General features: G+C 44.9%; 3 long non-coding RNA genes across 5 annotated transcripts in view; 2 read left to right on the top strand and 1 right to left on the bottom strand.

The window, feature by feature from the left end:
• LOC142405479 (uncharacterized) overlaps positions 1-16,983 on the bottom strand; it is an 85,478-nt gene extending 68,495 nt beyond the window's left edge. Inside the window, exons 1-2 of the long non-coding RNA XR_012774190.1 lie at positions 16,886-16,983; positions 8,314-8,416 (exon numbers count right to left, since the gene is read on the bottom strand). This is a non-coding gene — a long non-coding RNA (uncharacterized LOC142405479). The remainder of the gene's footprint in view (positions 1-8,313; positions 8,417-16,885) is intronic.
• Positions 15,791-22,991, top strand: LOC142405484 (uncharacterized). Of its 3 annotated transcripts, none has more exons than XR_012774207.1 (4): positions 15,791-17,768; positions 17,865-18,034; positions 18,503-18,735; positions 19,270-22,991. It is a non-coding gene; the product is annotated as an uncharacterized LOC142405484 (long non-coding RNA). The 3 variants fall into 3 exon arrangements; XR_012774206.1 differs by having other exon boundaries at positions 18,513-18,735; XR_012774199.1 differs by having other exon boundaries at positions 17,865-18,735.
• Positions 22,992-24,059: 1,068 nt separating this feature from the next.
• Positions 24,060-26,928, top strand: LOC142404572 (uncharacterized). The gene is made up of 3 exons (XR_012773899.1): positions 24,060-25,181; positions 26,118-26,297; positions 26,486-26,928. It is a non-coding gene; the product is annotated as an uncharacterized LOC142404572 (long non-coding RNA).
• Positions 26,929-27,273: the final 345 nt, after the last annotated feature.

Consider the following 27,273-nt stretch of genomic DNA (forward strand, 5'->3'; position numbering starts at 1 on the left):
CCAAGTGCTCCACCACCAAGATTTATTTTCCTGCTTGGAGATAACACTGCTGAAACAACTGTAAAACCAGATCCATACACTTTAATATTAAGTCCTCACACTAAGTATTAAAGCAACACTGCCAGATTAAAGGGACTGTAATATTTTTTTTTTAATACCCTATTTTAAAGTCCCCCTCAGATTACTACCCATCAAAGAGTTTTTAATGTCTGTTCTTTGACTGACATGTGTGTCACCTGCCTGTCATCCATTTTTGCCCCATTTTTCCTTTGGGTACATGACACTTACCAAAGTCCACCCAGCATTTTACTAAGCTCTGCTCCGAAGGCAGCAGCGGTGGAGGTCAGAGGGACCCGCACCTCACCATACAACCAAGGGCTGGGACAACGCGTACCCACGGCTCCCCCAGACCCGTGGCAAAGGAAAACCGGGAGGCAGACGTCCCGCAGGGAGGGAACACGCTGCCGTCCCGGCGGCAGCACCGCCCCAACTGCCCGGCGCCGGAGCAGCCCTCGGTCGCGGACACCGGCTGCTCTTCTGGCAGCCACCTGGGAACAGCCGCTCGCCGCCAGCGCGGGATGGGAGTAGGTATTGAAATTTTATGATAGCTGACTCGCCCTGTCACTTCCCATTTTAGTAATTTCTTATTCTGACAAGCAGGGGCAAATTTGACCAAAAGGCTCCTAATAGCAAGACCATACTGAGTCCTGAACAAAGAAAAACGCGCTTAAAAGCTCTCAACTAGTATCGCTGTGGTGCACAGAGACAATAAGGAGCTGTAAGAAGCTTTTCTGTCTTCTGTGTCTTTGACTATAGGGCGACTAAAAACCGGAGCAAAATCATTTAGCAAAAAAACCCTCAAAATCAAAACAAATAAATATCCCCCAACAATATCCCTCCAAAGACACAAACAAATAACTCGGTGCCCTTTTGTGTTCTTAAATAAAGGTGGGCAAGAAGAAAGCACGGCTGCCCCTGGAAGCGCTGCGAGCAGGAACACCCAGAGGACAGGACAATAGGGACCCGGCACCCGCAACGCCACCGTCTCAGCCCTGCGCCCAACAAGTTCCTTCAACTACTCTGGGTCTTGGTTTCCACATCTGCAGAGTGCGGATAATAACAGGTCTTTACATCGCAGGGGTGTTACAAAGATCAATTAGTTAATGTCTGAAAAGCGCTTTGAAGATATAGCAGGTGGTGAGTATTATTATGCAAATAACATGATTTAAGAAAATCACAAGTGCTGGATTAATACTAATCCCTTTGATATTTAAAAGACACCATTTTTTCATATTTTAAAGCAGTGAGCGTTTATGCTATAGCTTTCCACGGCTGCTGCAACAACAATTTTTAACCTTTTCTTTTCATATGGCTCAATACATAAAACTCCTCTGCAGCCATCTTCACAAAATCCAATCTCAACTCAAAGCTAGGAGTAGTGGAAGAAATTATGTATGTTGATGAACTGGATAACTAGATCCTATGCGGGAATATTTCTCAGAGGATAGAATGTCACAGGCCTAACTTACTGTAACAAACATTGAAGAGCCTTTCGGTTTTAGGGCTTTTTTTGGAGGCACGCTAATTTCACGCATAGAGGCATTTGTAAAACAATATAGCTGCTACCTAATTATCCCATTTTATGTGGTGGAAAGAGTGGAGAAAGAGAGAAGGATATGGTTCATTCACTTCTTCCAAAGCTGCCTATCTGAATTGCAAAAAAAAAAAAAAAAAAACCAAAAAAACCCCAACCCTCTAATGTCCAATGACCTCATCTGGTGGTCTCACAGGAGATCAGGCCGTTGCAATGTCTGCTCCAACTTCCAGCAAGTGGCTGCACAACCACTTCTGCTTTAGGTGGATGCGGGGAGGGGGGCGGACGGCCACAAGCCAGCCCAGAACCACAGCCTGGCTGAAAGCTTGCAACTCGCAATGCGAGGCAAACACAAGCCAACAGAGAGCTGAGGTGGGATCAGGACAAAGAACCTGAGGTGAGCAGCAATGTCAGAAACAAAGGAGAGAGCAGAGCCAAGACCAGCCATCCCCTCTGGTCTCCTGCCTCGCCTTTGCCAGACCTCTCTGAAAGCAAGACATCCCACCCAGAGCCTAAAACCTCCCTGTGCTTCCACGACTTCCACTGCCACATTCCCTTTCTGTGAGGAAGCCTGTTTCTTGTCTCCTGCACCGTAAGATTTAGGGCAAACCAGCTGGTGCGTTCAGTCTAGGAATCTGTACAATGTTGCTGCAGTTAAAAACAGCTTAATATTAACCCCCTCAGGAATGTATGCCTGAAATTGATATTAATGAAACAAGATCAGATATTAATATTCTGTACAGCCAGTTCCTCAAGCTATGCTGTAGCGTCAAATCAAATATTTCCCCAAGTCAATGTCCAAAATACAAATACAGGATGGCAGGTAGTATTGACATGGGAGGAAGCAGCAGGAGCATTTTAAAACTTTAGAAGCTCTTAAGTTTGCAGCTATAGGCAGCTATGCTTCCTTTCCTACCACATTTCCCACAGCAGCCATATTAATAGCTATTCAATACAGTAATAGGATCCAAGCTGTACACTTAGTTGTTGGGGCTTTTTTAATCTCCTGGTCAATATTAAAAGCATTTGGATGCTCTTTAGGAGGGAGGAATGATTTTGCACTCCAAACAGCGAGGCATTTGCAGCGCTCCCGAGGAACGCCAGCAAAGGATTTCCTTCACGTGCCTCTGCTCGTGATTGATGTTGTGATACTTTATTTTAACCGGACCCAGTTGAACAGATTCATAATTTAATTTTCTTCCATAAACATGCACTCAGTGTAATCTTAGGGTGTGCTCGTTAGTTGAAGTTATACAATTTATGTACAATATAGGTCCAAACCACCACCTGAGGGTCATTCTTCAGCCAGGAGGAGACCCTTGAGGGTCCCCGAGCACAAAGGCCTTTGGACACATAATTTCTACTCCTGGATCTTCCCCCTAGGCCTGGGGAATAAATCCACAGTTCTGATCCTGGGCAAATAAGTACAGCCGCGTCCTTCACTTTGCTCTCCTGTAAAATGGTAGACACCTCCCCTCCTGTAAAAGATGTAACGATGAAGAACAACTCCCAGGTGGGAGGATGAGGCAGCATCATGCTTCTTCCATCTTCAAGGGATCAAATCCCCCTTTCTTTCTAATCCAAAGGAGAAAGTGAATTTCTCTCTCAAGAGTAGGCCCTGCCCGCAGGTGGCTTGAGGTTTGGTGTACTCCATCTCTACACCTTCAGTTAATTCATCTTTTCGAATGTTTTGAGTTTGTACAACTGCTCACTTGAGGAAAGCAATCTGATTTTCTTGTAATTAGCTATTCAGTTTGAGGTATGTGGGTCCATCTTATTCAAGTAGGCCATAGATATTTATAGCTAAAGTTAGAGACAGGAAAAATATTACAGCATTCTCAAAACTTTCGCATGTTCAGCCTCGTCACACCAAAGAGATAAAACCCAACTTAGATGTCACCTAGGTTTTTTTATCTCTCGCTTCAAACAGCCAAATAATATGAAGCGGCTGCAAGGATTGCTCCCTTTAGCCAGCCTTCCCAGCACTCAGCAATCTGTTGCCAGGTTTCTCCAGATGAAAGGATGAAAAATAAACATACTGTCCCCGCTATACTTAACATATACTGTCTGAAGAAAAAAAAGAATCATCTTTAGCCTATGGAGAAAAAAAAAAAAAAAAAAAAAAGGAGCTATTGTAACTGTGACAGAGAAGTAGGTAAGACGTTGCCTTCTGTCTGACCATGGAGCAAGAGGAAAGCCATTCAAACAGCCACTCAGAGGACAAAAAAATGAATAAGAATCTGGATTCCTACCTGGTTTGCTGATCTGTGCACAATGTCAGCCAGGAAGGTACAGCCTGTCCCACCGACTACCGCTGCTTTTTCTTCCCCAGAAGATGGGCAGAGAATGGGAACAGGTATGTACTGAAGAGAAGGTTACTCTGATGATTTGTAGCTCAGCCACAAAGCCTCCGGACTGCTGATCTCCTGGCTTTGGTACCCTCTGCATCACATTTGTAATTGTATTTACCTGGACGGCTTTAACCTCATTAAGGATTCACAGGTAAAAAGCAGATGCTGAATCAAATCTCATAAAGCAGTATCTGCTTCATGGGGGCTAGGCTAAGCAGGAGGCTACCTCAACTCCTAATGTCTCTTAGGTTTGTAAAGAGGATATTCATAATTTCACTCAGAAAAAAATATATATATGTCAATTGAGGTGAGGTTTATTTGAACTAAAGAGCAAAAAGTTATTGTGCGGTTTGGGATGTTTGATCTCATGCTTTATTGAAGCACAACTATTTAAAAAGAAATTATTCCAGGAACACATCATCCTTACCTTGTGGCTTTTATATATATATATTTATAAATATATATACATATTTTTATATATAAATAAAATTTACTGAAATTATAATATTTCCTCTCCTTTCAGGTAAACATAAGAACTTAACATTAAATCTGTATTAAAAAAAATAAATCAGCTCATGCATTCGAGGGACTACAAGTACAGCCAAACTAGGCCCTTACGGCCGAGTTCACTGCTCTGCATTTGGCACAAGTACAACTGAAATATTCCAGAAGACAGAAATGTTACATTCTTTCAGGTGTTTTGAGTTAACGTTTATGTTACTCAAGGAATTTCTATTAAAAAAAAAAACCCTACCTTCAGCGAGTTTCAAAACCTTCACTTGGGAAACATGAAGGGAAAGTTTTCATATGACAGAGCATATTTTCCTTTAAAAACACATCAACTATAACTATAAAATATATTGTACATATTATATATAATACCTATAATTTTATAGATATAAAATTTATCTTTTTTTCAGTAACAGAGATCCTATTTCTGAAAAGGAGTAGAGAGCACTCCACGCATATAGCTGCTTTCATGAAGTGGTTAGAAATGTGTGAAGGAGAACTGCTCTGTATTATTACAATACTGCCCTTCGAAGCATGCCAAGGAAGTAAAATTGCTCATGAAGGGTCTTCTTTTGGGACGGAGAGGGGGCTCCAGCTTTCTATTTGTGCTGCCACACATGTGAGCTTTAAATGGAAGTTGTGTTTGTGCTCATGGCCTCATGACATTATAACTTGACTGTTGATTTGAATTCCTGCAAGCCTCGTACACTCGGGACCTGCCCTCTCGCATTTGGAGGAGATCACGTAATGGTTATTCCTCTTTACAGCCACGCCATCCCCCTGTAGCTGAGCCTCAGGGTCGATAACCTTGGGTCTAGTTTTCACATTTAACAAATTTTCCTATTGCTCAATTGGCAAAACTGTTCAATACCGAGGCTGGAGCTAAATAAGTTCAGTGTTAACCATTTCTCTTGTCAACTTTTTAAAGTCGCATTTTTTTAATAGTTGCCTACGCTTTCTCCTTGCATAAATACACCATGATGGCATCTGCATATCCTAGTACAGGTATCGTACTCTGCGACTGCTGCGTGCCCACCATTCCAGCATCCAGACTCACTTATAGGTTCGGATTCGGAAACTTATAGGTTTCCGAATCAAACCTATAAACGGCATGGTATCAGCTAGAAATCCTTCTAAGCTTCCTCCAAGAGCCTAACAGAGGTAAGAATCCTCATAATTAGGTAAGGTCTGCTTCAAAGTTATTTTTTATATGTGAGGAAAATTATCTATACTTCTTTTCCCCATCCTTGATATTTTCATTTTCTTTCTCTGCCACAAGCAATAAAACACCTTTACATTCAATACATGAGTAGTAGCTATTTTAAAAAGCCTCTCATTTTACAAGGTTTTCCTAAAGCTTCTCAAGATGATGAATGATCTGTGCGATGGCTCCATACATTAAAATGTAACTTGGGTGTACCAATCTCATTTTCTCGCTTTATTCATTACTTAAAGAAGAGCTATGAACCATCCTGGGATGCCTTGCGCTATGAGGGTAAGGTACATAACTAATTTCCCAACTGCTCTGTTTACTTTGCATACCTTGTGGGCAAAAGTTGGCAAGAAAGCACTGGAAGCTGTTTGCTTTGAAATTATCACCCCATTTACAAGATTCAAGAGCAAAGTCTTCTAAACTGAGGTAAGAGGGAAAAGGAAATGACTGTGTGCATGGTTAACACTACGGAGCGTGCTAGCAGTGCACGGGAGGCCATCAGCTGAGAAAGAAAACCAATGGGTACCGAGAAAGCTCCCCCACGAAGTGCACATGGACGCGATATTTAGAGCACCCATAAAGAATAAAGGCACTAGCCAGTTCTATGCAAAACGGCTGTATTCAGTTTAAAGCCACCTGATATTATCCCGGTGGAAGCGAAGCTACACAGGGGCACCGCTGCTCCTGAAAGCACAAGCTCAAATCTAACTTTGTTAGCAAAAGCCTCCTCTTCCCTGACTAACAGGGCCACCCAGGAGGGGATGGGCAGGAAAGGAAGAGAGCTACAGACACAGGCGGGGCTTGATAACACAAAGAATTTGGCAACAAAATTAGTTTAAGCAGGTCTTGAATCCTTTTTTTTTTTGCCCTTTCAGCTTCTCAATCCAGCACTGCAAAAGCACATGTGTTTGCAGGGCCATGCTGTGAAACACATCAGAGATGCAGTGAAACTTTTAAGTATTTTTTTTCAAAGCCATATAACAACTACATCTAATATAGTGTAATGCCAGATCAGCTCTCCTGTCCAGTTCACAGCACAGCTCCACAAAACAGTCATGGTAGCATAACCAAGCAGCTCCTGGCCAGTGATAGGAGGAACCACTTAACAGCGGAGCTGCCACCAAAGACTTCATATCCCTGAATGATGGTCTATGCACGATGCTAACCCACTTGGAACAGAAACGCTCCCCCGTGTGCCAAGTCATCTCGTGGGTACGGAGGGCCTGATGTGAAAGTGCTTTGTAGAAGGCTTCGCTCAAGCCAGGAAAACTGGGTCTGCTTTTGCATAGGTGCTTTTGGGGAGAGGACATAGGCTAGCTCATAGAGTTAGCAGGTCCCCATCCTTCCTGGTCAAGAAGGAATGCTGCAGCATCCACTTGGCCTACTTATATATGACAAAAATACCATTAAATTGTATTTTTCATCTACAGATTCCCTAAAAAGAGGCAATGCCAAAAAAAAAGAAAAATACAGAGAGAAATGAAATTAGTTGCTAAAGGCAGACGCAAAACCAGAATGCCTGAAGTCCCCAGTCAAGAAACCTACAGGACCCCACTGCATACAGTGGATCACATAGATGGCACTCTGGACACCAAACCTACACGCAAATCAACCCAGACTTCTTGTATTCCAGTAGACAAGCCTGTTTCATCTGACTGATGCCACTGAACTATTAGCACAGTGTCGGAGCATCTCGGTTTGGGACAGAGACACAGCAGCAAACAACCTGGCCTTGCCAAGTTACTATACATGAAAGGTGTGAGCAAAGTAGAAAAGTCTGTGAGAGGGAGGGAAAGGAAGCAAGTACGTAGCCATTTCTGGCCACAAATTTACCAGTCTCTTCCTTTCCCAACAAGCTGAGTAATAACGTACAGGAACTCTTCAGTGCTGCCTCATTCAACAGCTCCTCATTTCCAAGGCTGCTTAACCCTCTTCTGATATCAGAGTTCCCGTTCAAGTATAATTCAAGTAGATTAATTATGCCACAGACAACAGAAAACACAGGCTGCCTCTTCAAATTATCAACAGGAGAAAATACCATGAAGAGTTTAGTTTCAAGGATGCTGTTTACATTTACTCACTTATTTTACAGGCCTCGGGATCAAAATGAAAAGATAATAACTAATTGCTACAACTGGGAAAAGTAAATTGGAAAGTCCTTACCGAGTACACCTGTACACAATAATTTGAACAGCGGCGGTATAAGCAACACAGATTGCAAAAGTACAATTAGAGAAGTGGAAAGTGTTACTCTGAGCAATTGAGATACTATGTTTTGATAACTAAGTTACCTTGGAGATGATTCACATGCACAAGTTGCTTAATGTCATTTTACACTACAGGTCCAGGAGGCATAAAAAGACGCATAAAAATCGCTATTAAATCAGACAGTATCCAGGACAATTACAAAGTAAATACATTTTCATGCCAGATTATTGCACTAAATTTGAGGCTGTAATATTTCAACCTAATCCCAAAGCACATAAACCCCACGCGGCCATCTCCTGTCTCGATGCGCCAAGCCAACCACACCGCAGTGCTCTACAAGAGGTCCTCCTCCTTCTCAAGCAAGCAACATGCCGCTTTGGAAGAAGAAAGGGAGGTTAAAAAAAACCCTACTCAGTCCCAATGAGTTCTCAGCCCACCTGAGCAGCACGACCGTCACTGGCAAAAGGGACTTCTTGGGGCTCAGGCTTCTGCGCAAACAGCTTCCAGGATGAAGTGCCTTTTGATGTGTACTTGTTCCTGCTGGGAGAGATGCAAAAAAATTGCTTCAGAGAAGACATAAGACAAGGGACTGGGCAACACGCACAACCAAAGAGAAATAGCTTGCTCAGTGGGTTTATGGGTATCCTAAGCAAAGAATAATTTTGGAGCTGGCATCTCAAAACACCATAGAAAAGTCCTTGTTTTCATCTGTATAAATGCAAAAGGAAGAAGAGTAAGGAAGGTGAAATCTATTGATTTTGCACTGAATACAGTAAATGAAGACTTAAAGATGTGTCATAAAACAACAAATAAACCAGATTTTTAAAACAGGATATAAAAAAAAAAAATACAGGCCAAATGGATTAAAAATTAGTTAACTGAAAGATCTCAAAGAAGTTGTCATTACTGAGTAACATCACCATGTGACTGCAACGCTCCTTTTGCAGTTTGCAGTGACTGGAATTATGCTCTATATTACCTAACTGTTTTATTAGCTAGCTACCTGGAAATAAGTATGTCCTTGGTGGTAAAATTAATGGATTACATGGTTTAGTAGCATGATAAATAAAACCAGAAAGGAAATCACACAGCTATCTCAATTACTTGTCAAGCTGGGCTCATTCCAACCGAAACAGTCCTAAGACATCTGAATGTAAATATATGTATCCGGGAGCAAGGAATGCAGGTAAGGTTTGCAGATCAGAGGACCATGACCTTAAGAAGCAAGGAAACCAACAGGGATGCAGGGGTCATCGTAGCCTTGCAACTAACCATCACGCTCGGAGCTTCTGTTGTTATTAAAAAGGCTAATGTGGTTCATGGATGCAAAGACATGACAGCGAATGGAAATACTGAATGGGGTAAGAGGAGGTATGTAGCAGTAATGAGTGACACTGAAATACCGCGCCCAGTCCCATGGCTGACGCTCAAAAATAGATGTTGAAAATTAGAGAACATGCAGAGCAGAGCTGCAAAAACAATTAGCATCTAGATGGGAAAAAAGCATTATGTATAATCAGATTTTTAAAGATTCAGTCCTTCTGATATGCCACACAGACAACTGACAGCTTACTTGATCATCTTTAAGGAAAAAAAAATTATCAGCAATAAAAACCCCTTTAATCAGCCATAAGAAGACTTAAAAGGGACCAACAGATGCAAGTCAAAAGCATAGAAGGCTCCTGTTAGAAAATGAGATATAAATCTGAACAGGGAGGAATGAACAGGAACAAAATTCTTAAAGATGGATTCTCTTTTTCTCAGTATTTTCAGGATAAGAGATGCTTTAGCCCAAGGATTTGTTGGGCTCATGAGCAACAGCCAAGTGAGATGGTCAAACGACAGCAGGACTCAACAGCTCCTCTGACCCTAAACTCTGAATGACAGTCTGAAAAAAAAAAACCACCAACCCAAAAAGAAACAAAAAAATCCCAAACCAAACAAAAAACAAAACCAAGAATACCCAAAAGGGTATTTCCCTGCATTTTCACTAATGCTACTGAACACTGAATTAAATGCACAATGGACTGTGAAATGCTTGGAGATCTTCCCCCAGCTAAATGTCAAACAAAGAGGCCATCTGTTAATAAACATAAACATCACCTCTCCGGAGCTTTAGCCAATGTACTAGTAAGTAAACTCATACCACCATTTAGTGCTACGGGGTTGCCAAGGCAAGTGAAGTCTTTTGGTTTTTCATCTCAACAGCTTGGGTGGGCAGAAGGAACCAACACCTGGAGCATACGGCAGATATATATTCCTAGTCACGAAGCCAGCTTCGTGGTTGTGGAGTTATTGACTCTTGAAAAACTTCTTCAAAGTACTCACAAAGACACTTTCTGCCTGCGTAAAAGCCTTTCAGACAAAACCTCCTCCATTTAGCATGTTTGGGAGGAAAAATAAATATCCCACAAGTCACCTGTTTCAGTTGTTTTTCTAGGTTTGTAACTTATACCCGTAAGGGTGATGTGCATGCGTCGCAATCCCTGCTAGAGTTTACATGGGCTGTTAGTCATTTCATGAGGGAAAGGTCCAGCTGCTGCTGCTGTGAATCAAAATAGCACAGAAAAACTTTTTAAAGCTTTTTCTTTTTAACTACTTACTAATCCCACAGGACTGGAAATAGAAGAGGTTGAACTATTGCTTTCATTGCCTTGCAATTCAACAGGCCCAAAGTTAAGTTTATACCAATTTGTCTCATACTGATTAAAAGAACATAGCATGTAAATTCGACACGCGGTGTGGCAACATATTAAGGAAGGACAAATTAACGGTCTTCTGATGTATTTAAGAGAGAAGTTGCATATTTTGGACTTCCAAATGCAATGAGCATAACCAGATCCATTAAAGGGAAAGGACTAACTATTGCAAGCTGAAGGAAACCATAGCCTACCGCTGTTAACCATTCCAAGTGCCATGTAATTTCAGGAAAGAAGCTGTTATTTGCTGTGTATGCCTAGGCTAAGTCCAAGCAAAAGATCATTAAATAGTCCTTCTGATTTGGGACAATTTAATACCTCATCTTGTATTTCAGTTGCACCCTTTTTACCAAATCCATGTTTTATTTTTTCTGCCCTTTGCTTTCTTCCTATAGTTGAATACATTTGACTAATCACTATTTTCCCACTGGGCAAACACTGGTTAAAGAACTGGTCCTTCATCAATTCTAAACAGTGATACAACTAAGAATGTAAGAGCTAGATCTTTTTTATATACAACTCTTACATACATCCGCCAGAAAGACATACTATCTCTTCTTTATCTAGAAAATGGTAAAGTAAACTCTAAAGAGCCCGGGGCAAAACAATGTGAGGAGTTCACTCCTGAAATTTCTACATATTTAAAACACAGTCAATTAGTATAGACAGAAGGTTAAGCTTAAAATCTGAGTGAGAAATCTTGATTTCTGCATCACTTCTCCAAGAGACGCAGCTACCACCTTAACTATCCCTCTAGACATAGGAAGATTAACGTCAGGTTTATGAGAGCTTCCTTCAATCCAAATCAACATGTAGACCTAATCCAGCTTAACTAGAAATACACTAGCCAGGTCTATTCAGCAATAAGCATGAATGTACCTTGTTCTAAAAAGGTAAGTTCTATAACAATTCAGCTGAAGTGCTAAAAATCCCATGGATTTTTATTTGAAGTCATGTTGATCACAGGCAGTTCCTATGTACTTAATTGGGCAGAGTGCTCCCGGCAGGTCTACTTGTGCAGGTCCACCTGTGCAGGTCCAGCACAGAAGCAGGGGAAGGACAGCTTAGGGGCAAAGCTTCTCCACAGCTTCCTGGTTTGCTGTAGGAGTGACAAGGCTTTTAAACAACTTTAACAGAAAGAAAGATGACATACCTGCAACATAAAGAAAACTGTGACTGTCAAGTAATACAAAATCCATTCACTGCAAATTACCAAAATGCCTCCGCTTTTTACCTGTGGCCTTAAGTTAGTGATGCTAGTTAGCAAGAAAAGCAAGTGAAACACTAGAAATAAGGTTTTAATTAGATAACTAACCTTTTGAAGAGGACACACTTTGATTAAATAAATCAAAACTACTAATTTCACTTTGTTTCCAGGATCATAAAGCTGTTTGCCCAAGGGCAGGCAGTAGAAGAGGGCATGTTGAAAATGAACCCAGAAAGGCAGAAAACGTGGAAGCTAACCACAAAGGTGGGGCAAGGTTGGAAGCGTCTCAGAAGGCACTGGGTGGACTCTGTCTGCTGACAAGTGCCGAGGCTCCTGAGCCCGGGGAGCTCGGCACGGAGCTAATCATCAACCTGTGCCGGCTCCCAGAAGCCAAATTCCAAAGAGAAACTGAGCGTCCCAATGAGCACGTGGCTGGTGACCACAGCTCTGCTGACACATTCCTGGGAACAACCTCTGCCCCCTGTTACGGCAGCCTCAGACTGAGCAATTGAGCAGGGGCTGGTCATCAAGTTAGCTCCAGGATTTTCTTAATCATTGTCACTAATGTTTGTTAAGCACAGGCACTTCTGGATGTTACGTCAACAAGTCAGTCTTCCCTCAACCATCTGAGAACGAAAGAAACTTAGGGAGATCCAAAAGTTATGTATTACCAGAGACTTCACTGCAGAGACAGAAACTGAGAAATACTAGACTTCAACAAATAAACAGATTGCTATCTGCCTAGAGAAAATAAGTCCCAACCCTGCAAGGTCCCCTGAACAGGTCTCCAGTCTGCCCTACTGCTCCAGGGCTTGGGCAAGCACATCGCTCTCTCCCTCCTCCATCCATCCTCTGCAGCCTCCAGGGGCAAGGACTCCACCGTCTCTTTTTATAGCCAGATCTGAGCAGTTTTGTAGACAGAGAACTTTTTGTAACACTAAGCTGCTGATGGTTAGATAAAATGGCTGTCTTCAACTCTTTATATCCACTTTGTCTACATGAGTTTTGACCAAGCAATGAGTAGGAGGTTAAACCACTTACTATCCAAATATTGGGCTTTTTTAAAACAGACACCCCCTCCATGACTTACTCAGACTGTGTTGTTTTATATTTTTTTTAAAAGGTATTAACAGACCAATGTCAAGTCCAAGCCAGCCTCATACTTAAACAAAACTCTTAAACTATTGCTCCACTAATTCTAGTTACCTTTGGCTTTATTATAGCTAATTTTATAGGCTTTTTCTTTTTTTTTTTTTTTTTTATTCTAATGGTAGCCATTTAAATAGAAGAGGACCCTCCCACTATAAGCTGAGCTTCACAACTTCCCATGGTACATGAGAAAACCTGCAAGAAAAGCCCAAATAAATATCCACTACAGAGTTGAACTAGAAGATAAAGGTGAAGAAATAGGAGGAACACCACATTGGGGTTGTTTGTTTACTTAATTCCATCTTAATTATTTAGACTCTCATCTCACTAACAGCTGTGCAGGTGCTAACTTTACTTCAAGAAGGACCTACAGTTTTTGTTTGCATAAATCAAGTAGGTTTAATCAAGTGCACATTAGCTCATCAACACATTGGATCTGATGAGGAATTGCATAAGTGACAATGCCAAGCTATTTTGGTGAATATTCATTATATCTCTGCGGAACAGTCTGACTGGAGGAAAGTGAGAACAAAATGACAGTAAAAGAACGGTAGCAATTACTTTACTAGCAGTTAACGTTGCCATTAACTGCTTGCTGGCAAAAGCTTAAAGTTGCAAACCCCAATTTAAACTTGTTACCTTAATTTTACAATTGTAATTCAATATTCAGAATGTGACACTAGCGTAATAAATACCTTCATTGTGCTTCATACAATAAATAATTTAAAAGTATATTAAAAGTTCCAAATTATAGCCAGTACAGAAATACAAATGCTTAGTATTACATCTTCATAAAAATAAATAAATGTGCAAACCATTTTCTCAAAACCAAGCCAGAATTCAAACCCGTTAGCAACAAGTCACTGGAATTTTTTTGTTCTTAATAGGCATTCATGAAGAGATCTCCCTTCAAAATGTAATTTGTTCTTAGGGAGCTTCTGCATGCAAGGCAAACAGCTCCCAGTTTTGTAAAGCTATTTAAAGCCTTTATCCCACTTCCAACAACATCTGTAGGAAAATTCAGACAGAAGAGGGCTGTGCCCTTAGTGAGGATATTTTACGTAATAGGTCTTTAAGTCAGACAGACAAAGCAAGATTTGGCTCAAAGAAAAACCCCTGGTTCACTTGCTAATTCCCAGAATCGATGAAGGAGGAGGAGAGGAAGAGGAGGGCTATTCAGGTGCACTGTCTGCTACGTCCTGCTGAAACCCAGAACCCCGCGTGCTGTGACCGACCTACTGAGAAGGTCGCACAACCTCTTCTTCTGCTGGGCTGCCTCCCTGCTACCACGGCCCACCAAGGCAGCGTACGAGGTGGTTCACTGGAGTCACGTTTGCCCTTTCAGAAGAACATAGGTGCTTATGGGCTCTGGTTCACAACTGCAGCTCGATTTAGCTGACCCCAGCTGTTTGCCTTGTCCCTCTGCCAGGACAGAGAGATGAACAGGAGCCTCATGCCACTGGACTTCACAACATTACACATTAACATGAGCAGCCATAAAACGCAGTTTATATTCATATGCCAGGCTGTGAACTCTGGCAGATTCAAAGTCCAATAGGACACAAGGCTGAATGGCAGAGTAACCTCTGGCAGAGGGACAGAATGAACAGCTGGATGTTTCGGCTCCTGGAGCATAAGTCAGAGTCACAAGTGTATTTGCTGTGTTATCATCCTTCCCACGTCATTGACAATCCAGGCGTATTAAAGAAGTCTGATTATAAAAACTGTTGTAACAGTCCATCACGAGCATCCAAAGCATCAGGTGCATGTTTTGGGGGTGCATTTTACTACAAAGCATGGCATCATTTTTTGGTGGGTCGACACCAGCTTCTTACAGTTATGTTAGATCATTTAAAAAGCTTTTGCTACCAGAAGCCACCATTCAAACTCCTTTCCTGAACACCACCATTTACTTTCTGTATTGGTTTAAGTAATACGTTCTAAGAAAGATAATTTTCTACTCCACGTGCAATCAGACTGTGTTCCCACCAGGACTTCAGACCCACAAGTATTCAAGGCAAGGAGGACAAGCCACGCTAGGCTCGGAAGCAGACTTCCTCCCTTTTGTTTTGGCTGGAAGCATGCTCTATTCTGGCTTTTCCATTGCAGGCGGCAGCCCCCGTACCCAAGCGCGCCGGATCTGTCTCGCAACCCAAGAGGCAGGCTGGGCATTAAGCACCAGCCCAACGTGCATATATAATCTCACTCCCTAGCTCACAGGGAACGGGTCGCCCAGCTGATTTGCCTACAGCATGGTACACAACCCTGCTCCTGCAAAGCCAGTTACATACTTCAAGCTTTGGAAAAGAGAAAAAAGAAAATTCTCAGCCCATCTTTGGGGTTGACGCCTTCAGAACAGAACTGTAAAGCAAGCTGAAGCCAATCCTCGGTACATACCAGCAGCCTATTACTTACTAGCCTTTGCTTCCTTCTAGATTCCATTGTAATGAGAACATAAACAGTAAAATAAGCATACATCTCCCTCAAATGAATTACCTATTCAGAGTTCCCTCTGGTGTTCAATAAGCTAATCATCACATCCAAGGTAACAGCGTTAGTTACAGAAGCATCAAGTTCCTTCACAAGCAAGTTACCGTTCGATGACAAGCTCCGCGATAGGGACGGGACTGTGGTGGTGTAATTCACAAACAAAGGCAATGCTATTTTCCATGAGATTTCAGAGACGCGATAAACTTACACTTCCTCGTATATTCACCCGAGTGTCTGATTAATCCAGAAAGGACCCAAATCGTTACTGATCCCTTCTGTCTCTGGGTGTCACCGAGACTGACGCAGTCTCGGAGAAAGCAAAGTGACAAGTCACAGGTACAGCCCAGCTAAACAAGGAAGGCAGAGGTGTTCTGCAGCTCCCGAATAACTATGCCTTGAGTCACAAGCCCTTCCAGCCTCGCACTTCCATTCGCCTGCACGAAACACGAGCAAAGCACAGTATACCTAATTAACAGTTTGGAAAGAAAGTTTAAAGCTGCCTCTGCCAAGAGTCAAAACGCCTTTGCAGGAAAACCCAAACGAGCTCCCGAGCCGGCGGAGCGAAGGCGGAGCGCGGGGCCGGCGCCGGGCCAGGGCGAGCCGCGACACCGGGGCTGCTGACCCCAGCCGCGCCGCGGGGATCGCGCAGCTCCCGGGGAGAGCAACCGGCCCCACCGCGCGGGGCTGCGCTGCGGCGGCGGGGAGCGGAGACAGCTCCGCCGGGCACCGGCGCTCCCCGGCTGCCGGGCGGGAGGAGCCGCCGCCCCGCGCCTCCCCCCGGCCCTGCGCGGCGGCTGGGGAAAGGCGCTCCACGTCCGGAGCCGCCGCCTGGGAGCCCCTTAACCAAAACCATCTGGGGCCGGGCAGCGCGGCGGAAGCCCCCTCCGCCCCGGCCCCCGCCGCCCTGCCCCGCGGCCGCCCGGCCCCGCAGCCGGGGAGGGGGGGAAGTTGCTCTGCCCGCGCTGCAGCAGCTCCCGAGCCGGGGGAAGGCGGGGGGGACCTCGCCGCGAAATCCGCCCCCCGGCCCCATCCCCAGGCGCGCAGCGGCAGGGCTGGGGGCTGCGTTACCTTCAACAGGTGCAGGCGCCGGCGGGAGAGAGCCCCGCGGGCGCGGACCGTCCGAGTTGCCCGAGCGGGAGCGGCGGCGCCCGGGGGCCCGGGGCGGGCGGCGGCGGGCTGGGCAGAGGCGCTACGGCAGCCCCCGGCGGCCGCCCATGCTCCCGGCGGGCCCCGCCGCCGCCACAGCAGCCGGAGTCAGCGCGAAGGCGGCAGCGGCTGCGGCCGCCTCCGAGAGGAAGGAGGAGAGCGGCGGGGAGCGAGGGAGGGGAAGGCAGAGGGAGAGAGGAGAGAGAAACGGCCCCGAGAGAAATTAATCATCACATGACGGTCGCGATCCGCTGCCGCCCCTCGACAGCCGGAGCCTACGCCGGGGAGCCGGGGAAAAGCTGCGAGGAGGGGACACACCTGTAGGCGCAGCACATATCCGCTGTGAGCACAATGCGAGACAGGAAACTGAAAAAACAGCCCAGGGAAGGAGAGAGGCTCCCGTTCGTCCCTCCTTCTCTCCCTCCGTCCCTCCCTCCCTCCCTCCGTCCTCCTCCTCCTCCTCCTCTCCCCACCCCCTGCCCCCGGTCAGGATCCGCTTGCAGCGCTGCCTCACGCAGGGAGATCCAGGCGGAGGGCCGGGGGGAGGCAGGAGCCGCACTTTCTCTCCCTTTTCCTTTTCCCGTCTCCGCTTTGTTTTGCCCGCCGGCCAGGCAGAGCCGGCGCGGCGGAGCGGAGCGGGGCCGCCCGCGGGGCCGAGCGCTCCGGGGGAGCCCCGAGCCGGGGGCGCGCCGGGCCCCGCCGGGGAGCTGGGGCCGGGCCGGGGGCGGCTGCTCCAGCGCCGGGGGCGGCGAGCGCGCAGCCGCCCGCGGGCGGTCCGCGGCGGGGAGCGCAGCCCCGCGGGCCCCCGGGGGCGGACGGCGGGGAGCGGCGGCGGCGGCGGCGGGACTGCCGGGGCGGCGCTGCCCGGCGGCTCCGGGCAGCCTCTGCCCGCGGCTGGGGCTGGCGCTGGCCCCCGCGGCGCTCGCCAGCGGGCAGGGCGCATCGCTGGGGAAGGGGCTCCTTGCTGTTCCGTAGCTAAAGGCCGTGGGGTACGTGGCGTATTCGGGTGGTGTTTCGGGGACGCGCCTGAATATGTAGGGAGCAGCCTCATTTCCACCCCTCATCCCCGAAGCAGAGGCTCCTGGGCTCCCGGAGCTCGCATCTTTTCCTGCACACCCTGACTTGTCATTACGGGGCCCCAAATATGTCACCGGCAACATCGTTAGTGAACTTAAAGTACTCCAGGGTTTATCTCTCTCAGGTAAACTCTCTGTAATGGCAATTTCTGAAGGTCTTTTCTCCCGCTCAGGCACTCCGCTAAAAAGCCTGTGTGCAAATTTCTCCTGTCTTCCCCCAGAAACACGCCAACAGGAGTTAATGCAGAGCCTGCTCCCTGCCTGTGTGTAAACACGGCATCGCCTTGCTTTACCATCGTGATCTCCACCTTCAGATGTCAAATTTGTCTTGACTGTAAGTAATGTAGGGATGATCTATTAAAAAGAGGGATGTCTTAGAAGAATGGCTCAGGTAAGCTTTGGGCAAGTTGTTTAGACTTTGTAGGTAGCTTTCCATCAGTCAAATGTGGACCAGCAATGTTGCAAGGAGTAATTAATTAGCTGCTGTTGGCACTTTGAGTGCAGCTTCATTAAATGCCATGTGCGTTGGGCTTCCCAGTGAAACAACAGGAGAGAGCTGGTCAGAAAGCCACGCTTCTCAAACGGCACCCTGGAAGTTGCTGAAAAATTGACATTGCATCTCAGAACGGCAACAAATACCAAATAAATAAAAATCAGCTCCAAAACCTGGGCAAGAGTAAAAAGTGAGAGACTGTTGGAGGAGATGTTAGAAGTGGGTTTCAGACCTTGGCCGTGCGAAGTGCCACCTCAGTCTTAATGGTGGGTTGGGACCATTCGAATGTAACATGGGGTTTTGTGGGGTTTTCCCTCTGGGGTTGCGCTCGGGAGGCAGACTCCTGTGCTGGCTGGGTCTTACCAGTCTGGCCCAGTTTTTTCAGGCACCTCCACCAGAAGGCCCTTGTCCTTGTTTGTTTGCCTCCTTCCTGCTCTTCACCTGACTGGGCTGAGTCACTGTAAGATGAGAAAGAACTGCTCTGGTGTAATTGTGGGGTGTTTCAGAAGATCTGGATCCCCTGTCTGTACCTCTTGCTTGCTGGAAGAGAGAAGAGGAATCTGAAAAGGAGGGAGATGGGACTTCCCTAGGAAAATTAGGTTAGTCGTGTCCTGCAAGCCCTGGGAGGGATCCAGGACGGAGAAACTCACAGGCTGCTAATGGGCTTGGTAAGACCTCAGTTTCCAGGCTGCTTTTTCAACATCTGGGCTTCTGGCCAGGTTGTGCCCAAACTTTTGGCAGAATGCCCTGGAATTACCGGCCAGGCGGCTCTCCTTGTGCTCTGGCCTGTGAATCCCTGCCTCCCGGCGTGCTCTTCCCCAGGGGCGTTTGCTGGGGGCTCTGTCACTTGTCCCCCCACCCTGCCTGCTCCGAACCTAGTGATCTGCTCACCCTACTGGGGGACGGAGCCCCAGTAGTGCGCCCACACCTGCTCCATCCGATGGCCACTGGCCAGGGCTGCGCTTGCCGTACTCTTGCTGTCTCATGGTGGCTGTTCCCAGGCTAAATCTAAGCCTTAGCCCCCTCCTGGCATGCCACATGGTTCCCTCTGGCTGGCACGGTTTCCTCCGGCTCTTGTTGCTCTGGTCTCATAACAGCCTTTTTTTTCTTTTTTTTTTTTTTTTTTTTTTTAGAAACCTGCCCGTGGACACACACAGAGCCAGAGCAATGGTGACAGTTTATTTAATTCAAAAGAGGAGCTGGTGAAGTGAAGCCATGCTGAATCCTCATCCAGTCCGTAACAATTACCTGCTGTGCATTTGACCTTGCTGAGTGTGACAGGGATTATGAAGCTGAGCTAGAGCTCGAGGTGGCCACACAGCATCCCATCCCAGGACAGCTGTCTTCTCTGCTAAGCCTCTGTATGTTGCTGTTCTGCCAGGCACATGTGGTTGTACTAAAGTAGCAGCATGGTATATCAGCCCATGCTCCTGCCAGCTGGGGCACAAATGTGTGCTGCAGCACTTTTGTTACTGAATTCAGTGCCGAATTCAGCACTTGGCCCGCTTGCGAAGGTGCAAAGTGTTCACAAGATGGTCTTCTGCCTCCCATCAGCCCTTCCTTGCCTTGGAGCCAGTACATGGTCCTTCTCCCCCGTGGAGAAGTATGTGATACTGGGAGATATCTCCCCAGTGAACCCAGATAAACAGCTGCACATCAAAACCTGCTATTTGCAGCTGAAGGATTATTCCCCTCCCTTATCACCACCCACCAAGAAAGAAAAAAAAGAGGTCAAATCAAATCCTAAAAGCAGAAATGCTTAGAAAAGAGCAACAAGTAAAGGATTGAGCGATTAACAGCTTCCCAGACTCTTGGGGATCTTCACTGCCAGCGTGCACTTACACATGCACAGACAGCGTGCGGCTCGGGAGGGAAAGCCGTGCTTGCTCCCTCTCCAGTGTAAAGGTGCAGATAATGGGACTGCATGTGACTATTCAGACTCTAGTCCAGATTTCAATTTCCTATTTATTTCCTCCCTCTGCACTCCCTCTTTCTCTCCTCACCTTGTTATCACCCATTCGTTGTTACGCACGTCCTTCTGGTTTTTTCTCTGCCTGTTACTGTCTTTTACACTGGATGCAACGTCTGTGCCTCTCTCCTTATTCCCTTCCCAGCACCATCAATTCTCAATTTTATCTAAGGCGCAGCAATACACAGTACCCTTCCCACCGCCGAGACCTTCAAGGCCTGTAAAAAAGAGCCGAATTTCCAGCTGTCATTATTAAAAACACCTTGTTTCATGAGCAACAGAACTAATGAAGCCGGGTTTCCTGTGGCTTCATCTCTGACTCACTGGTTGCTATAACCTCATCTCCTGTTTGTCTTTCATGTCTGATGTGACATCTCTTCTCGGCGGCGAGAGGCGGCAGCCGCTGTTGCTGGTCCGGAGCGGCACACGTGCTGCCGGCACAGCGCGGCTGCCTGCACTGCTGGGGCGGCTGGCTGCTGCCAAGCACGGCCCTTAACAGCCGAGTTCCTCCTGCATCTCTCTCTGTTGGAAAACTAATTTGAGTCTCTAGTCACCGATGCTCACAAACCCCTGGGAACTTAATTATCTTTGAGGCTTCTACCTCTTTTATTCATTTGTTTGCAACTAGCCGATGTGTTCTGACATTTTTATGGGGGGCTGATGGGCAGATAAACAGCCAGATGATTGATTATCAGCCTTTGGGAAGGAAGGTAGTTGCCCTGTGGTCCTGGAGCAACCCAAACAGCTAAAACAGAACCTCAAATCCTTTAAAATGATTAAAATTGCACTTTCTGTGTGCAGAAAATTTTGATTGTCTGCATACGCACATGCCTGAGCAACCTCATTACATCCTGCTGGAGGATCTCCTGCATCTCAGCTCTCTTCTGAAGGGTGGGGGGGGGGAAGAAGGGGGAAAGGATTCCTCCTCGTGTAAGCAGCAATGCGTCTGCTGTACTGGGCGGCAGCTGTAGTGGACATTCAGTCTGCCTTAGCACCACTGCTACCATCATCCTTTGTAACAAATTTATATCAATAAAAGGAATGCAAAGAGCACAAGAAATACGACATTACATGAATGGTTTTCATCTCGTGGTTAAGATACAGACAAGGGCTCTACAAGACTTTTTCGTTCTCCGAGTGCAGGGCAGTGTGATGTCTTTGGTTCTGATAGGGCACCACATCGTCTTCCACTAGTGACTGAAATGACCCAAATATACATATTTATATTTTCACAGCCCATAAATCACCCTGGGATCTACTTTTTCTGGATGAAAAGTGCCAGATAAATCTAAGGTGTTATTATTAGATTTGTGAAATGTCACTGTGCACATGCTGACTTTGATGCCCTTTGCACCACACTCACGTGGCAGATCAATTTGTGTATATTGGGTTTTTTTGTGGTTGATGGATTTCTCAGTGCCCATTTTCCAACAATCCAGAAAAAAAAGTTTAAGGGTAAAATAACCTTAGGATTTCCTTCATTTTTCTTCCCTTTGCTGACAGAAAATATTTGAACCACATGGAGCAGGTGGTTTTTGGTATTTTCTAACCAACTGTCACTTGGTTTTGTTTACCCCTGTGCAAAATGTTACCCAGTCAGAATTTTGCTTTTGTTTAGTTTAGCAGACATTTTGTGTATACTTTGCTACAGATATAAATTGCTGCACAAAGGTATGAGATAGAAAACCAGCAGGCCCTGGATACAATTTCCACGTGGAATCTGCAGAAAACCTTCTATGGATGTGTGCAGTGTCTATATGCATATGTATAACTATTACAAGTAGCAGCCCTTGCAGTCAGGACTTGACATTCTGACATTGCCCTGATTGTACCCGATTGTGGGAGCCCGGTTAAGAGATCCTTGGGTAGTGAAGAGCTTCATACGGGCAATGCTTGTATTTTTAATGCTACCTTGAATTTTCTGAGGAATTTAATTTAAAAAATCAAAATATGATAAGAAATTTCAGCGGAAAGTTTAGTGTTGTTTTAAAATGTAGCTAAACTGAAAACGAATATAAAATGTTGACGAGTATTTGGCCCTGCCCTTTTTTTGTCCTTTTTTGTTTAAATAGACCCTTCACAAACACACAGACACACACCCCTGCATATATATAAACCAGACAAACCAGCATTTCCAACTTTAATTAAGGCAGCTGCCTAGCTAAGTTGCAAAGCCACTGCTCTCACAAAGTAACCATTCATTTGAACCACAGCCAATATACTTACACTCGATGTTATTGCTAATTCTGCAATGAGTTGGAGAACTGGCTATTGGAATTAGTTAACTGCCATGCATGCTGTGATAAATCTATCTATATTGTAGAAAAAATAATAGAATCTCATTATCTACTAATATGTGAACTAGTTTTATTACGGAGAGCTAGGCTGTGGGAAGACAATTACAAGTAAGAGTGCATGATTACAGTGTTCTGTTCAGGAGTAGAAAATCAGATTTAACTATTTTATGCTGGAAATAATGCATCTTTTTACATCAGTAACCTCAGATAGTGTATAATTAATATTTTCTGAACATATATTGCGGAAATTTTGTGTTTATACTATTCAAGTGTATCTGGACTATAGTAGTTAAACATACAGCTAAAATAGTAGGAGTTTAATATGGTACAACAGAGTTAGAGAAGCATTTATCATTTTAAAAGACTTCGATCAATCAGAATTCATCAATGACACATCAGTTAAGATAGAAAAATATTGACTACTAACACAGAGGCTGTATTTTACCTTTTTATTTGTAGGAAGATTTCCAAGATAATAAGAGTATTTTAAATGACTAGCTGAGCTTCCATCATGTGATGGCAACTAATCAATAAATCATGTGTCATTGTTGTGGCTCGGCATGTCAAATAGCTGCATTTCAGTGTCCGTATTTACAGGTTTTGAGCAATTTTTTTGTTGTACATTTCTAGCTCATTAGCCCTGATTTTAAAAGTGGTTATTTTCATGTCAATGAAATTGGTAGAAAAATCACGTCTTATCTGTTTCTGCCACAGGGAGGAGATGGAATAGGGTAATCAACGGGAAACTTCTGTTGCTTAACACTGCTTGCCACCCCGTGTGGGTTTACTAAAGCAGCTTTTCTTCATGAGCAACGTGAAAAATAAATACACAGCATCCTGCTAGACACGTTGGACATTTTGATGCTCATGGGAGATGGTAAAAGGATGAGTGTTTTTGAAAGCAGCTTTTAGCATACATAAATCATGAAGTTTGTACTGAGGCCTGGGACATCCAACTCAAATGATTTTGGCTAGATAACAGAATGAAGATGGACTAACAGAGTTTTGATTACCCTGCCCATCTCTGTTACTTTTGCCTACCAAAACTCCAGCGCAACCTCAGTCTGGCATGTGAATAGTGCCCTGCATGAGTGGGTGAACTGGCTGGTCAGTACACGTCCAAATCTCTGGTTTCAAAACAGTGGCATACAGCTGAAAAAGCATTAACCTTTGTTATGATCTCCCATTGCCATTAATCACATTTTGAGTGCCTTTGCCATGGTGTCAGAGTACCTAAAGAAATGTTCTTGATGAAGGCAGTTGGTTCACTTGGACTCAGGCCAGAATAAAGCGGTGTTTGTCTTCAGAGAGGACACAAAGATGCTACAAAGAACTGGCCAAAATGCAGTCACTGTCTTTTGTCCACAGTAAACAGCCCTCGTTCATCAGGATATTGCAAAAATCTCAATGTTGTGTTCGTGTCAGTCTCAAAAATGCCTTTTTTTCATGTTTTAGTTTATTAGAAGATTACGTTATTTTCTTCTGGACAATGACTCAGGACGTAATAACCCCCATGTTTATCACAGGCATGTCAGATAACTGGAAGTCAGCAATCTGAAGTGAATTGTGAGAGTTTGTGTAGGTTTCCACAAGTACAAAACTCAGATACTCAGTTATCCAATGGTTCTGGTTTATATAGATACATATATGCATCAAGTCTATGCTCGTATTCCTTCCCTGGATGCAGTGTAAGGAAGCCTGGGTCTTCACTTCTGAAGCGATTAATAGTTGAGGCTGTGCTATATTTCACTCTAATAATTCTTGCAGACACTGTACTCCTCTGGGATAAGGCAGAACACAAAGTCTGGTATAAAATTTGTGAGAGCTGAACAAAACCCAGTCACATCAAATCAGCTACAGAACTGTCTTGCACAGTGGCTCAGGCAAATCAGGAATTTGATCATCTTTTAGATAGTTTTGAATGTTTCTTCCTTTCCAGAAAACTTTTACAGCATAAATACCTTTCAGTTCAGATTTCTCTTAAAAAGGAGAAAAGGTTGCGATCGCCAGCCACAGCCAGGGCGGTGCCTCCTCCCAAGGCTCGCCGCACAAAGAGGCACCGATGGGTGCAGACGTACTGCACCAGTGTCCCTTTGTGCCGCGTGGTCTTTCTGCCGGGACCACGGCTATGGTGCAGGCTTGTGCATGGGCGTTCACAGAGCCAGAGGGCTGGAAAGGACCTCTGAGAGGTAGCTAGTACATAGCCCTGACTTGGAGCAGTATCATCTACACCTATAGGTAAATTTTGACGTGTTTGCGCCCGTCTATTAAAAATCTCTGGTGACGGAGGTCTGAGCATTTTGCAGGCCATCTATCTACTGCTTAACTGTTATTGTAATCCTAATATCCCATCTGAATTTTCCTTGCTGCAGATGAAATACTTTGTTCCTTATGCTAACAAGGATGCTGAAAACAGGTAGGTTGTTCCTGCATCTTCACAAAACCCCTTTATGTATTTGAAGGCTGTGATTATACCTTCTCTCAGCCTTCATTTCTTTACACTCCTCCTCCCTCATTCATTCAAACTTCTCATGTGGGCTGTTTTCTAGGTCTCTGATTATTTTCTGGACTTGTGTAAGTGGGTAGCTTCATCCTTGAAATGCAGTTTTTAACACTGGCCATGATCCTTCAGACGAGCCCTTACCAGCAGCGAATACAGTGGAAAGATCACCTCAGGTGCTCTGCAAGTTGTACTGCTGTTTTATGAAACTGGGAAGTCAGAGCTAAAAGGGCTATGGGGAAATGGTGCACTGAAATGGAGGAGAATTGAGCCATGTTGGTAAGGGAAGAGCGGAGCCTTGCAGTAGATGGTTTTGCTTCTTTAAGTATGGCAATGCTTCTAGTGAAGGTAAAGCCTACTATGATTAAATGACCAGTGCCAATGTTACAGTACCCTGAAGATGTTAGTTAGTCTTGCTGGAATTGTTTTGTTTTGCGTTTAGCCTCCTTGTTTTTCTGACTGAGGAGGAAGAGTATATAAAAGTAATAAAATATAACTTAAATTAACTACAAAATAAGCGTCCAGGGGGATAAACTTCACTGCCATTAGAGAAAATAACCAAACATACATGTAGAGGTCTAACTAGACAAAGCTATACTCCTTTTAGATGATGGAATTAAGCCAAGTCCTGCTTAGCTGCCCAGTGCCCAAACTAAAATACCCTGTCAGTGCAACTCTAACCCAGTGATGTGACTCCTGGGGCAGCCATCTCGCATCCAGCAGCTTGAAGCTTGGGCAGAGGGGCTGAGTCTGAGGTCATGTTCATTTAGAGACATGCTAAAGCAGCAACTGGAGCTTGTAGCTGGCAACTCCCATCTCCAAAGTCTTCACTCTAACTACACTGCTGCTACCTTTGGTGCTTCTCTCAAGCAGTACTCTCAGCATGGTGCTACATGGAACTGAGCACATGAACACTGAGAGTAGCAAATGATGATTAATGAACACCTTGTCCCTCTGTTACGCTGTCCTTCCCCTCCCAGCATGTCCCTGATAATGAATTTCTTCAGGAGGGGTTTCATATTGTGGCTAAGCTGGTCTAAGGTTCTCTTTCCATGATTGATGGTCCCCATCCCCTTCCCTGCTTCTGGCCATGTAATCCCCCAGCATCTCTTGGTCCAGCTCTGGTACATATCTGATCCCATAATGAGCCTCTCTGGGGAGCCAACCATCAGAAAACAACAAGAAAAAGTGATACCTTTTTTTTTCTGCTCCCAGAATGGCTGACGGTAGTCCTCCCACAGTTGGTTCACCACAAAGTCAGGATGATGCCAGCAGCGGCACATGGATTGGGATGGGGTGAGGGAGTGGGACGTGGAGGCAGCAGACCACTGGGTCAGCCTCAACACCCCTTCTTGCTGTTAGAGGGGAAAAGAAGTCACGGGAAGCAATCACCAGGTGCTTCATTTGTGTTTTCTCTTCTGAAATCCATTTTTAACAGTACCTGAGCTTCAGCTCCTACGTTCCTCTGAAGTTGCAGCTGTCTGCACTTGAAATAAGTGGGAGGCTTAAGAATGAGAATGTTACAAAAAGGCAATGCAGTTTTAATCCTTCTTTGATAATCTGTTTTTCTATTTTTCTGCAAGATTCCCCCGCCAGGCCAGTCCCAGAGCAGAAGTCAATAATGCCGTAGGAACATTCACATATTAAGCTTTCTGCGTACCAGCTATCATGGGGCGTACCAGCGCTGTGCGTGCAAACTCCTGCTGCCATCCGCCCCTCCTGCCTCCACCGCTTACAGAAGGACGGAGACAGCAGGCAGGTCAGCAGAAGCCAGAAATCATGCAACATGAGAAATGGCTGGAGAATTGCGACTGACAAGCAGGGGACTTGTAAGAGGCAAATTTTAAAGCCTAATTTCAGTTTTCCTTGTTAGGATGCTGTTAGGCCTCCTACAACAATGACAAGCCTGATATTATCTCAGCAATATTGTATGGCTGAGAGCTGGATGAGGCTCTATCGGACATTAGAATCTCTCCCTAATGATTTACTTCTGATACTCAGGAAATTTTGTTCTGCACTTCGACCAGAAGAGAAATTGTCATTTGAATAAAATAAAGAAAAACAACCAAACATTTGGCAAATACATTATTTTAATTGTAAATGTGGTAACTATTTGGAAACGTTGATATTTTCTGGCAAGCGCAGTGCACACATGTATGTTATTAGTCACCCAACACATGAGATTTGTGATAAATATACTTCTTAAAATAGATTTTCTCAGTGTTTAGAACTTTTGTCTTCTTTATTCAATAAATTTCCAAAACTATAGCAGATGGAGAGGGGAAAAACATTTTTGACCTCAGAATGGAATAATTTGATGGAATTTCAGCAGACAGACGACTTCTGTGTGTTAATAGCTTCATATTCCAAA

This window comes from Mycteria americana, chromosome 1 (genome assembly GCF_035582795.1).
Source record: "Mycteria americana isolate JAX WOST 10 ecotype Jacksonville Zoo and Gardens chromosome 1, USCA_MyAme_1.0, whole genome shotgun sequence".
In the NCBI taxonomy this organism is placed as follows: domain Eukaryota; kingdom Metazoa; phylum Chordata; class Aves; order Ciconiiformes; family Ciconiidae; genus Mycteria; species Mycteria americana.